At 47.9% G+C, this 11,112-nt stretch overlaps 1 pseudogene; it reads left to right on the top strand.

The window, feature by feature from the left end:
* The first annotated feature begins 3,975 nt into the window (after positions 1 to 3,975).
* On the top strand, positions 3,976 to 11,112 carry LOC123103693 (disease resistance protein Pik-2-like; annotated as a pseudogene).

The raw sequence follows: 11,112 nt of genomic DNA, 5'->3' as shown, positions 1-11,112 counted from the left end.
TCTTTGGATCCTTCCACCGTAGCCTCTCAATCCAGCTCCACCTTCAACGTGACTCCATGGCAGATGATCAGTCTACCCTAGCGCCCCGTCGACTTCAAGCTCTATGTGTACATCACCTTGAATTAACCCCGCGCCATAGCCTTGTCGAAGACACACAAGCACTCAGGCCCGTGTCACGTGTTTCCACGCCCAGAAGTCGTTCACCATCAGCATCACGCTCCTATATCGTCGTCGCCGATCCCGCACCATCTTCTGTACCAACCGACTCATGTCGATCCGTCAGACTGTCCAGTCCGACCCAGCCGAACATATTCGTGCCAACCAGCACATACCATGCCATTACTCGACGCCCTGTTAAACATGATCCTCATGACGCGCTCGTCCGCGCCCTCCGTAGCCTGCCCATGTGTTTCAAGCCCTATCAGCAAATCAACCATGAAAAACATCCATGCGACTGCACAATTTTTCTTGTCTTTATTTGCTGTTGTTGTAGCTTCTCCGTGCACCTTAGCAGGGAAAAGATTAAATCCAAAAGTGCCCACGTACACACACATGGCCTTGGCAATTCTTTTTTTTTCAAAACAAATCTTGGTCGCTGTCTTCCGATTGCGTCGTTGATCGCAGCAGCGACTCACTGCGCGCCCTGCCTTTGCTAGCCTCGCACGTATGGGCCACCCAACACCTGGGCCGCAGCCATGATGACTGGGCCGTGTGCTCCCGCACCACCACCAGCGCGTATCACGCACCGCCTGTACGCCAAGTCCCAGCTGCCTGCCTGCTGCATCGGTTTCCGCACGCGATCAATCTGCTGCCGATCTCGCCGAGTCGGCTTCGAACACGACGCGTGTTGCTGCAACTCAACGCCAATCACGTATGTGCACGCTCATACACGCCGCCCATCGATGTGCCGATCAATCCGTAGCTCATGATACCACTTGTTAGAATAAATCCCAGGCACTCCGTCGATCATCCGAGGACCAAGCAATCGCACGAGCATGACACCGAGATTTGTTAACGAGGTTCACCGATATGGCTACATCCCGGGGCCTGAATACGGGCGCTCCTCCCCGTGACACCGTCACAATACCACACACTGGCCTCCCGGGCAACGGCACATGCCGCCGGCTCCCCCTTGCGCGCCTGTGCTATTATGTTGGCATAGGTTACATCGTGTGTCTACCCCCGCTATATAAGAGAGGCCTAGGATACAAGTGTCCTACTAAGACACGACTCTACATCCTATGTAAACACAATACAACTCCTAGTCCAACTGTAACCTACCGTATACACAATATTCGACAGAACTCTAACAAGGCAAGTCAAGGCAAGGCCTCTCCTCCCTCACGCCCCCTCCGCCTCTGCGTGCGCCAGATATTGGTGCATGAAGGTTGACATCCTCACTAATGATTATTCTCATCGCACTGAGGATATTGGCGCACGAGGTCTACCATTTCAAGGTCCTGATGGTCGCATGCTTTATTACCAAAGACCTCCTTTTTCTAAAATAACGCACGAAGCCTTTTTCGAATTGGAGTTGCCACGCTTGCTGAACAGGTATTTGAATGCTCGAAACTCTGGATTGCAGGAGTAGATGAAATTTCTGCCATCACAAAATGGTAGCAGTGCAGAACACTTACAGAAATGACCCTATGAACATTATCCTACTGGTTGGTGTTCTGCGTGTTTTACTGTTTTAGCATACAAAAACCGTAGTAACAAAAAGCTTCTGCTACAGCTGTGCCCATGGTAGCCTGAAGCGATACGAGTTAGCTGAACCCCCGCCCCCTCTTTTGCCCACCTTAGTGTAGTGGAATCTGAGTGTATTTCGGTTATTTTTGCTCCATGAATTAATCTTGGCATCGATGTGAAAGTGAAAATATATTCGAGGAGGTGGGACTAGTTAAGTGCCATTTCATATTTGGAATTGCAAAACGCGGGTAGTAAGAGAATATGACTGACCAGAAAAGATTCCCTCTAAAAATACTGATTGGTGAAGAGTTGGGACTAGTTAAAAGTTTGTTTTTTCAAAATTTGAATTTGGCTACTCTGTTAATTTACTAATGGGGGTTTAATTGCATTTATCAGTTAATGAAGTTGGTAATGATGCTTATCAGCATTCCTCTTTGCAACTGGTAACGAATTGAAGCCCCTCCATCCAGTTTGAAAATTTCGGTTTAGTACTGTATAGATGTAATTTACCACCTGTCAAATGTCTGCATACTACTCTACGTCCCATAATATAAGAGAATTTTGTATAGAAAACCCTCTTATATTACGCCAACTCCACCGTGCGACCCCATCCTGTCCGGCCCCGTCCGTTTGGGGTAAAACGGACAAACCGGGCGGCCCAGCGCGCGGCAGCAAACAAACTTTTGTCCATTTTGTGTCCGCTTTCGACCCATCCGCGGTCCAAGTTTGCGCCGGTTTTGGGGTGAAACGGACACCACACGGACGCGCCGGCCTTCTGCGCGTGTCCTCCCCTGGCCCGCCCGTCGGTGGCACAGGATGGGCATTTTTCTATCCGCCCCCTCCCTCCCTCCGGCCGCATCCCACTCCACTCTTCCCGACTGTTCCCCTCGCCGCCGCCGCCACTGCCATTGTAGCCGTGAAACTCGGACGCGCGCTCGCCCAGCCCCTTCCCCACGTCGCCGCCGAGCTACCCAACCACGGCCACCTGGTTTGCGCACCCGCCGGCCGGATTTGGGGCGGATCCGGTCAGTCTTGAGCTCTCCCGGCTGTGGGAGGCCGGGCCGCGCCATGGACTGGTCGGGCACCTCGCCGGAAGGCCCTGGCAGGGCCGCAAGGCCACATGCAGGCAGTGGCTCGTCCTGTACCCGCTCGGATCTGCACCGTCGGTGGTCCGCCAGCAGATACACGAATGGCGACCGACCGGGCTCGATGCTTGCCCAGAAGCTCGTCGGCGCACCGTTGCCCCTCATCAAGTGCGACCACTGCCCAAGTATGGTTGTGCGCCGCGTGTCTACAACGCCGAAGCATTCCGGATGGGTGTTCATCAAATGCTTAAACGATGGGGTATGTGCTCTTTTTAGCTTTGGTTTGTGCTCTCGAATTAGACTAGTTGTGCTAACTTTAAGTTTTATTATGTAGAATGGATGCAAGTTTTGGTATTGGGAAGAAGAGTACATCGATATATTGATAGAGCGAAATTCAGTACATGTTCGTGCACTTTTAGCTAGCCTAGAGGCTGTAGATGAGAGACAAGTGCACTTGTTGCTAAATTAAAGGCTAGGCATGATACTACGTGTGGGGAAGCAACAAGGCATGATACTACGTGTGAGGAAGCAACGCCGACTTCTGGCTTGAAGAAGAAAGGAGGGTGCAACATCGAGCCTCCTCCACAGATCAACAATGAGTGCATCGAGAAGGCCCTAATCCAACTCAAGGGAGTAGTTATGAAAGTTGGGTATCTTCTCAAATGTATTCTTGTGGTTCTTGTTTTCTTTGGCCTTACTTTACTAGTCAAAATGTGATGATGCATTGTCATGTACCAAAAATGAATGATAAAAAAAGTTTAAGGACTTGCAAAGAAATGTGTACATGGACAGGATGTGGCCGGGATGCGTCCGCGCGCTGGGCGCACGACCACCGCATCCCGAAAACTGCCCAGACACGACCTCATTGCCCTACCAAACGGACAAAATCCGGACAAAATGGACATCCGTTTGGGATCGCGCGGTGGAGTTGGCCTTATGGAACGAGGAGAGAGGTACATGCATCAAGCATGGCAGGTGGACTGACCAAGCAACAATATATAGTATGAGAGAATCTTCACCAGTGAATGAAATGAGAGGAGGGTAAATGCAATGAACCAATGCTAGTGGACTGACTGACCATATACAGTATGCAATTATTTCCTGTGAATCCCTGTATCTCTCTGAGTGACCCACTGAATAGTTGCATCAGCCAAAAGCACTACTATTCCGAGGCATCGTGGGGGCTCTGTTACTTTTGAGAGCCTAGCTAGTGTCTTCTTCTCTTGACTGCTGCTGTTCCTGGTCTTCCTCTGCTCCTCGTCTCCACCGACCGAGTGCTCCCTTGCTATCATCTCTGTCTCCTCCATTTCGCTGCCAACCTCCGAGCTCGCCTCTGCCACTGCAAGAGCCCTTGCGAGTTCTTGCCAGGAACACGGCCCTTCTTAGCACCTGTGGAGAGGGGAGAGGGCCGGTGGATTTTTTGGGTATGTTTTCTGTCGATTTTTTCCAGTTAAAGTAGCAATGGTTGGAGCTAGAAAGTCAGATCTCCTGCTTCAGAGTCTGATCTGATTTGTGTTGGTTGGATCCAGGGTGGCTGTGGAACAGCAAGAACACTGGAGTTCCGGGTCCGTCAGAGCACGATGCTGCACTCAATCCACTGATCTGCTGAGCCTGGTAATTAGTACTGCCTCCGTCCCATAATATAAGAACGTTTTTGACACTAGTGTAGTGTTAAAAACGTTCTTATATTTTGGGATAGAGGGAGTAGATCTCATCTTTCCTGCTATGCATTCTAGCTGAAATCTTTCACATCCATGTATTCTCAGCGAGCCATTGATTTAATGTGCTAAGTATTTTGCTGGATTATAAAATCTTATTTTTTTCGTCCTTGGTTTGTTCTGAGACTAGATTCATCTGGGAGGTTGCTGTGAAAGTGACTGTTGCCACTGGCCGAGGTCACCATTGACGCCACTGTGAGTTTGCTCCCCAATCTTCTCGTGTTCTTTGTCCCCTCTTAAGATTTTGATCGAGTTCCGGTACAGTACTGACATCCTTCATTGGCATTTCGTAGTACTTCATCCATCGGTCAAGCCAATAATTCCACACAAACGCCCAACTAATGGAGAAGACGGCCCTGAGCGTTGGCAAGTCCGTGCTGAATGGAGCGATTAGATACGCCACATCCGCCCTGGCAGAGGAGGTGGCTCTGCAGCTCGGAGCCGGCGCGACCAGGTATTCATCACCAATGAGCTCGAGATGATGCAGGCTTTCCTTGAGTCTGCTCATGACGAGGGAGATGGCAACAGGGTGGTCAAGGTCTGGGTGAAGCAAGTCCGCGACGTAGCCTACGACGTCGAGGACACACTCCAGGAGTTCGCCGTGCGCCTCCAGAAGCAATCTTGGTGGCGTATCCGTCGCAACCTACTCGACCGGCGTCGTGTGGCAATGCAGATGAAGGACCTCAGAGCCAATGTTGAGGATGTCAGCCAGAGAAACATGCGCTACAGTCTCATCAAGGGCTCTGGATCCAAGGCCGCCATGGCTTCAGAGCAGTCTAGCATTACTTCTGCAGCACTGTTTGGCATCGATGAAGCAAGGCATGCAATGAAGCAGGAGAAATCAAAAGTAGAACTTGTCCAGCTCCTCAACGAGAAGGAGAATGACCTTAGGGTAATTGCAGTGTGGGGAACAAGTGGTGATCTCGGGCAGACTTCCATCATCAGGACGGTGTATGAGGATCCAGATATTAAAAGCAAGTTCTCATGCCGAGCTTGGGTCAGAGTGATTCATCCTTTTAATCCAAAAGATTTTGTTCAGAGTTTGGTGCAGCAGTTTGATGCAGCCCTAGGGGTTGATGCTCTGTTGAAAATGGAGAAGACATTGCAAGAGTTGGCTGAAGAGTTTAATAGATATGTGAACAGTAAAAGGTACCTGATTGTACTTAATGACCTGTCCACTCTTGAGGAGTGGGATCTGATCAAAAGGTGCTTCCCAGACAAGACAATGGGGAGCAGGATCATAGTGTCCACAGCTCAAGTTGAAGTTGCAAGATTATGTGCAGCGCGGGAAAGCATAGTATCAGTGCTTAGGTGCATGTCTGCTGATCAGCGTATTTATGCTTTCCACGAGAAGGTAATATTCAAGTTTCACCTCCTCCTGTTCCTTTAGATCAAGCTACATAATTACTCATTTAATATGCAGGTCACATTTGCTTTTGGTGCTTTGCTAGCTAGTTGAATACATGATGGATAGCTTGATTGGATGACTCAAAACACGAGCGAACAAAAAGAATTTGTGCTTGTTTTTCATGAGCTTGTGTAAAGTTCTTATTTATAAATTTGTGTACTAAAGCAAAGCCCAGTATATAAGTAGTATCTGAATCTCAGGACCATCCCCCCTCCCCCTACCGGTCGCTCTCGCGGACGACGCGGAGGGGAAACCTAACCGCCGGCCCTAGCCCCCCTCCTCCCCCCTCGCCGCAGCCGGCTCGCGCTAACGGGCGAAGCCTGGCCAGTGTCGTTGGCGGCGTGGCCTTTCTTCCCCTGCGCACTGGTGGCTGACGCGGGTCGGTCTCGTTGAGTGGTGGAGGGGTGCTGGCAGAGGGCGCGACAGCGCGGTGGCAAGGTCGATGCTTTGCGGCGGCGTGATGGGTTCTGTGGTGTCCAGCGCGGGTTGCGGCTAGAGTGGTGGTGGCGGCCCTTGGAGCGGTTCTGAAGATGGTGGCGGCTCCATCGAGCTTCTTCCTACCTCGCTGGTCGGCGCTGCTAATGTCTTTCTGGCTGGATCAGGCGGTTGGTGGGCCTGAGGGTCTGGTAGGGATAGATTGGAGGAAACCATTGGTTGGTTGCTGTGGCCACAATGTTGGCGACGCCCCGACGTCGTTTTCGTTCCTGAGGTGGCATCGTGATCCTACCCTTGCCCCCTCATCCCCGTTCTGGATGAAAACCCAAATTCTCCTGATTGGGTGGTGACAACGCTCTGGTGGTCAAGGCTTCGGCGTGGGTGGTGGACTGCCAGATATCTCCACTAGTGCTCATGTTCGGCTACGTGCGGTTGAAGATGGTTCATGCATGTGGCAATGGCGATGTTGGCGTGTGCTCTTGTTGTGCTTGTCGTCCTCTCCCCGACAACCAGTTGGTCTTGGCCATGCGAGCTCAGGGGTGAGCGAATCTACCTGTCGATGACAGAGTGTCCTCCAATCGAGGACTAGAGGGCAGGGGGCCCTCTTCGGCGGTTGAGAAGGATGGCAGATTGACAATGGCTTGCCTCATGGGAGTTGACGGAGCATGGCAATCCTCATACAGCGGCTACTACCTCGTCTTAGCTGCGTCGTGTGCTTGCTCTAGTTTGTCGAGGGCTCGATCATCATGCTTGCGCTTGGTTCATTCAATGCTTGTTTGTGGCTCTTTTGACATCATGTATCTTTGTTGTTTATGTTTCTTTCTTTTTCTCTTTTGTTGTTGTGGCTTGTTTAACTCGTGGTGTAGTGGTTGCTTTATAATATAAAGCGGGGAACCTTTTTTGTCATATAATTAAGTAGTATCAGATGACCAAAAAAACCAAAATTATAAGTTAAGCCTTTCGCAAACAAAGTGCACACCCCATTCGAGTACTAATGTCTGTGTATACCTGCACGTGTTTGTTTGAATTTATTTGAATTTTAAGTTGTGGTTTCTTCAGGAAATGGTACGAAAATATGTCAATAGGGTTCAAATGGGAATGTTGCATTTTAACTATTCAGTCGATTCTTATAATCTACATATTTAGCATTATTTTACATTCATTAATGCAATAGGGTTCTCAACATGGATGAACATTTCTCGCTTGTGCATAGGTCTCTCAAGATGGAAGAGGTTTAGAGTCAAGCGCAGATCATGTCACTACGACTACAAATAACAACTCTATAGTGCCCACTGGTGAAATGTTAGAGGATCAATTCCAGGGAGCTGCTGAAAAAAATACCATAAAAAAGAGCTTGACTCGCGCCAGGACAATGATGAATGCTTTGGAGGAATCTCATCTTATTGGGCGAGAGAAAGAAAAATATGAGATTATCAAGCTTATTTCAAATCAAGCTACCCAAGAATACCAGGTGATCTCTGTGTGGGGAATGGGTGGTCTAGGAAAGACCACTCTAGTCAAAGATATCTACGAAAACCAAGAGCTGGGTAGCACATTTGAGAAGCGTGCTTGTGTCACAGTTATGCGTCCTTTCAATCTTGAAGTTCTTCTTAGGAGCTTAATTATGCAACTAGATAGAGAATCTTCAGATAAGAAAGACGTGGTCAGTTTGATGGGCAAGAGAAGGAACACATTACTATTGATGCCACTAATAGCACTTATTAAGGAGATGGAAAGTCTTTTAGAAGGAAAGAGGTGCTTGATTGTTCTTGATGATGTATCATCTACTGCAGAATGGAACATGATAGTACCAAATTTCCATGGAATGGAACATACAAGCCGGATCGTGGTCACCACAAGGGAAGAAAATATAGCTAAACTTTGTTCACAGAGACAAGAAAATATATACATGCTCAAAGATCTAGAACACAAGGATGCACGTGACCTCTTCACTAAAAAGGTACTTAGTTACAAGGTATTATCATCTTTATGTTTATGTGGCTCTGTCATATTGTGCCCTATGTATTTTTTTTCCGTTGTCTTAGTTGTTCAACCAAAATGATCAGCTCTATTTTGAACATAACTTAATCAATAACATCTCCTTTCCCTACAATAAATGGTCCATACTGGGAGTAATTCAGGCATTGCAACAAAAATGTAGTTCATGATTCCCAATAGTATGTTTTACAAATATATATATATATGCTTCCTAACAATAGTGATCTCCTGGCATACTGGGAGTACATGCCAAGAATTTGGCTGGTTCAGTTGCTCAATCACTTTCAAAACACATAGAAGCAAATGCCCTGTTCATGATTTGCAAATTCCAATTGTTGCTGCAAAATCGAACTGATTAGCCATTGGTCCACCCACCTGCATCTTGTCTATCCAGAGGGCTACAACCGCTCTATTCCATATCAATCAGTATTTGATGAACAACTTGAGTATAAAGTGATTTAATTCTACGTGCACATTTTTTAATACATGTATACGAGACAAAGATTCTAGCATGTCAATTCCAACAAGTACACTGAAATATTATTTCCCAACCAGGTTTAATCTCCGTAGTACTAAATACCACATGATTTCAGGTATTCAAGAAGACTACTGATTTGAATTTGCAATATCCAGAGCTAGTTGAACAGACAGAACAGATTCTTAGAAGGTGTGGTCGACTCCCCCTTGCAATAGTCACCATAGGTGGCTTCTTGTCGAACCAACCTAAAACCTCTTTGGAATGGAGGAAATTGAATGATAATATCAATTCTGAGTTGGAGATTAATCCAGAGCTTGGGACCATTAGAACTATCCTGATGAGAAGCTATGATGGTTTACCTTATCACCTCAAGTCATGTTTCCTATATATGCCCATCTTTCCTGAAGATTACAAGATTGGCCGGGGCCGCTTGGCACGTCGGTGGAGTGCAGAGGGTTATTCAAGGGAGGTGCGGGGCAGGTCTGCAGAGGAAATAGCGGACAACTACTTCATGGAACTTATAAGCAGGAGTATGATCCTACCATCTCAACAATCAATTCAAAGTACAAAAGGAATAGATTCCTGCCAAGTCCACGATCTTATCCGTGAAATTGGTGTCTCAAAGTCGATGGAAGAAAATCTTGTTTTTTACACTTGAGGAAGGTTGCAGCTCAAATAGCCAGGCCACGGTGCGCCACCTGGCTATAAGCAGCAACTGGAAAGGAAACAAGACCGAGTTTGAGAGCATAGTGGACATGTCCCGTCTACGGTCAATCACATGTTTCGGAGAGTGGAAGGCATTTTTTGTTTGTGACAAGATGAGGTTGCTACGAGTGCTGGACCTGGAAGACGCAACCGGTCTACATGATCATCACCTTAAGCACATCGGGAAGTTTCTTCACCTAAGATACCTTTCTCTAAGAGGATGTGATATTGTTCACCTTCCAGATTCATTGGGCAACCTGAGACAGCTTGAGACACTAGACATTAGAGGTACCAAAATAATGATGCTGCCAAAGTCAATCGTCAAGCTACGGAAGCTAAACAATCTTCGTGCTGGGAGGATTCTGCTGGATGAGGATGCCTCACTAGAACTGATAGAGGATTATTTGCCAGAGGTATTGAAGAACGGGCCATGCAATTTATTTTTCTGGATGGTGTTATCTTGTTATGCCTGTTTACTGTCTTCCAATGATACTGACCTGAGCCACCGAGCTATATGCACTTTGTTCTGCTGCTCCATATTCCCTGCTGCGTTGATGCGCCTGGAACTAAATGGGGTTCTAGTGCCAAGAGGAATGAGGAAACTAGAAGCCCTGCGTACACTGGGTGTTGTGAACATTGGGCGACGGGGAAAGGATGTTGTAAAGGACATAAAACGGCTTGTTCGTCTGCGTAAGTTGGGAGTGACCGGCATCAATAAGAGAAACGGGCAAGAGCTATGTTCTGCAGTTGTTGGCCTGAGCCGTCTGGAATCATTGTTGATACGGTCAGAGGGGGAGCCAGGTTTATGTGGCTGCTTGGAGGGAAAGTTCACGTTTCCAGAGACACTGCAGAGCCTCAAGTTGTAGGGCAACCTGGTGAAACTACCGGAATGGATCCAGAGGCTCAAGAATCTGGTGAAGCTGAAGCTGCGGAGCACCAGGATAACAGAGCACGATGCTGCCCTGCAAGTCCTTGGGAATTTACCCAACCTGGCGTTCCTGCATCTGTTGAAGCAGACAGCCGAGGGTGAAAATGTCCGCCTCAGTTTCCAGCAGGGGATGTTCCCAAGCCTGGTGGTGCTGGAGCTGAGCATGGGACTCTTCGAAAGGCTCAGGTCCGTTAAGTTTGAACAAGGAACTACACCGAACCTTGAGGTGCTCAAGGTCTGTACGTGTACGAGTAGGACTACATTAATCAACAGCGGTTCCGTTTTGGGTCTACCATCTCTCTCAAGCCTCAAGGAAGTTGTGCTCGAAGGTGACTACAATGACTCTCAATTGGCATACCTGAGGGCCGAGGTCGCTGAGAATCCACATCGACCCGTCGTGAAGAGGGTCTGATCGAGCTTCAGAGGTCGATCACGCGCAACAATCCAGGGCAAGCTAGGTGTACTGTCTGTATTTTCATTTGTGTGCAGTATCTATGAGTAGTTTTAGTTTTGTTCAGAATATCTATTAGCAGTTAATCGTCGATATTTATATTCGTGTTGGTAGATGGCTTGTTTCAAAGTCACATATGACCTGTAATTATGTATAGTTTGCGTCCGACAGTGTCTATTCTTCATATGGCCTGTTTGCTATACTTGTCTATTCTTCA

Source organism: Triticum aestivum, chromosome 1B, assembly GCF_018294505.1.
Source record: "Triticum aestivum cultivar Chinese Spring chromosome 1B, IWGSC CS RefSeq v2.1, whole genome shotgun sequence".
NCBI classification, from domain to species: domain Eukaryota; kingdom Viridiplantae; phylum Streptophyta; class Magnoliopsida; order Poales; family Poaceae; genus Triticum; species Triticum aestivum.
This window is presented reverse-complemented; position numbering and strand designations above follow the sequence as displayed.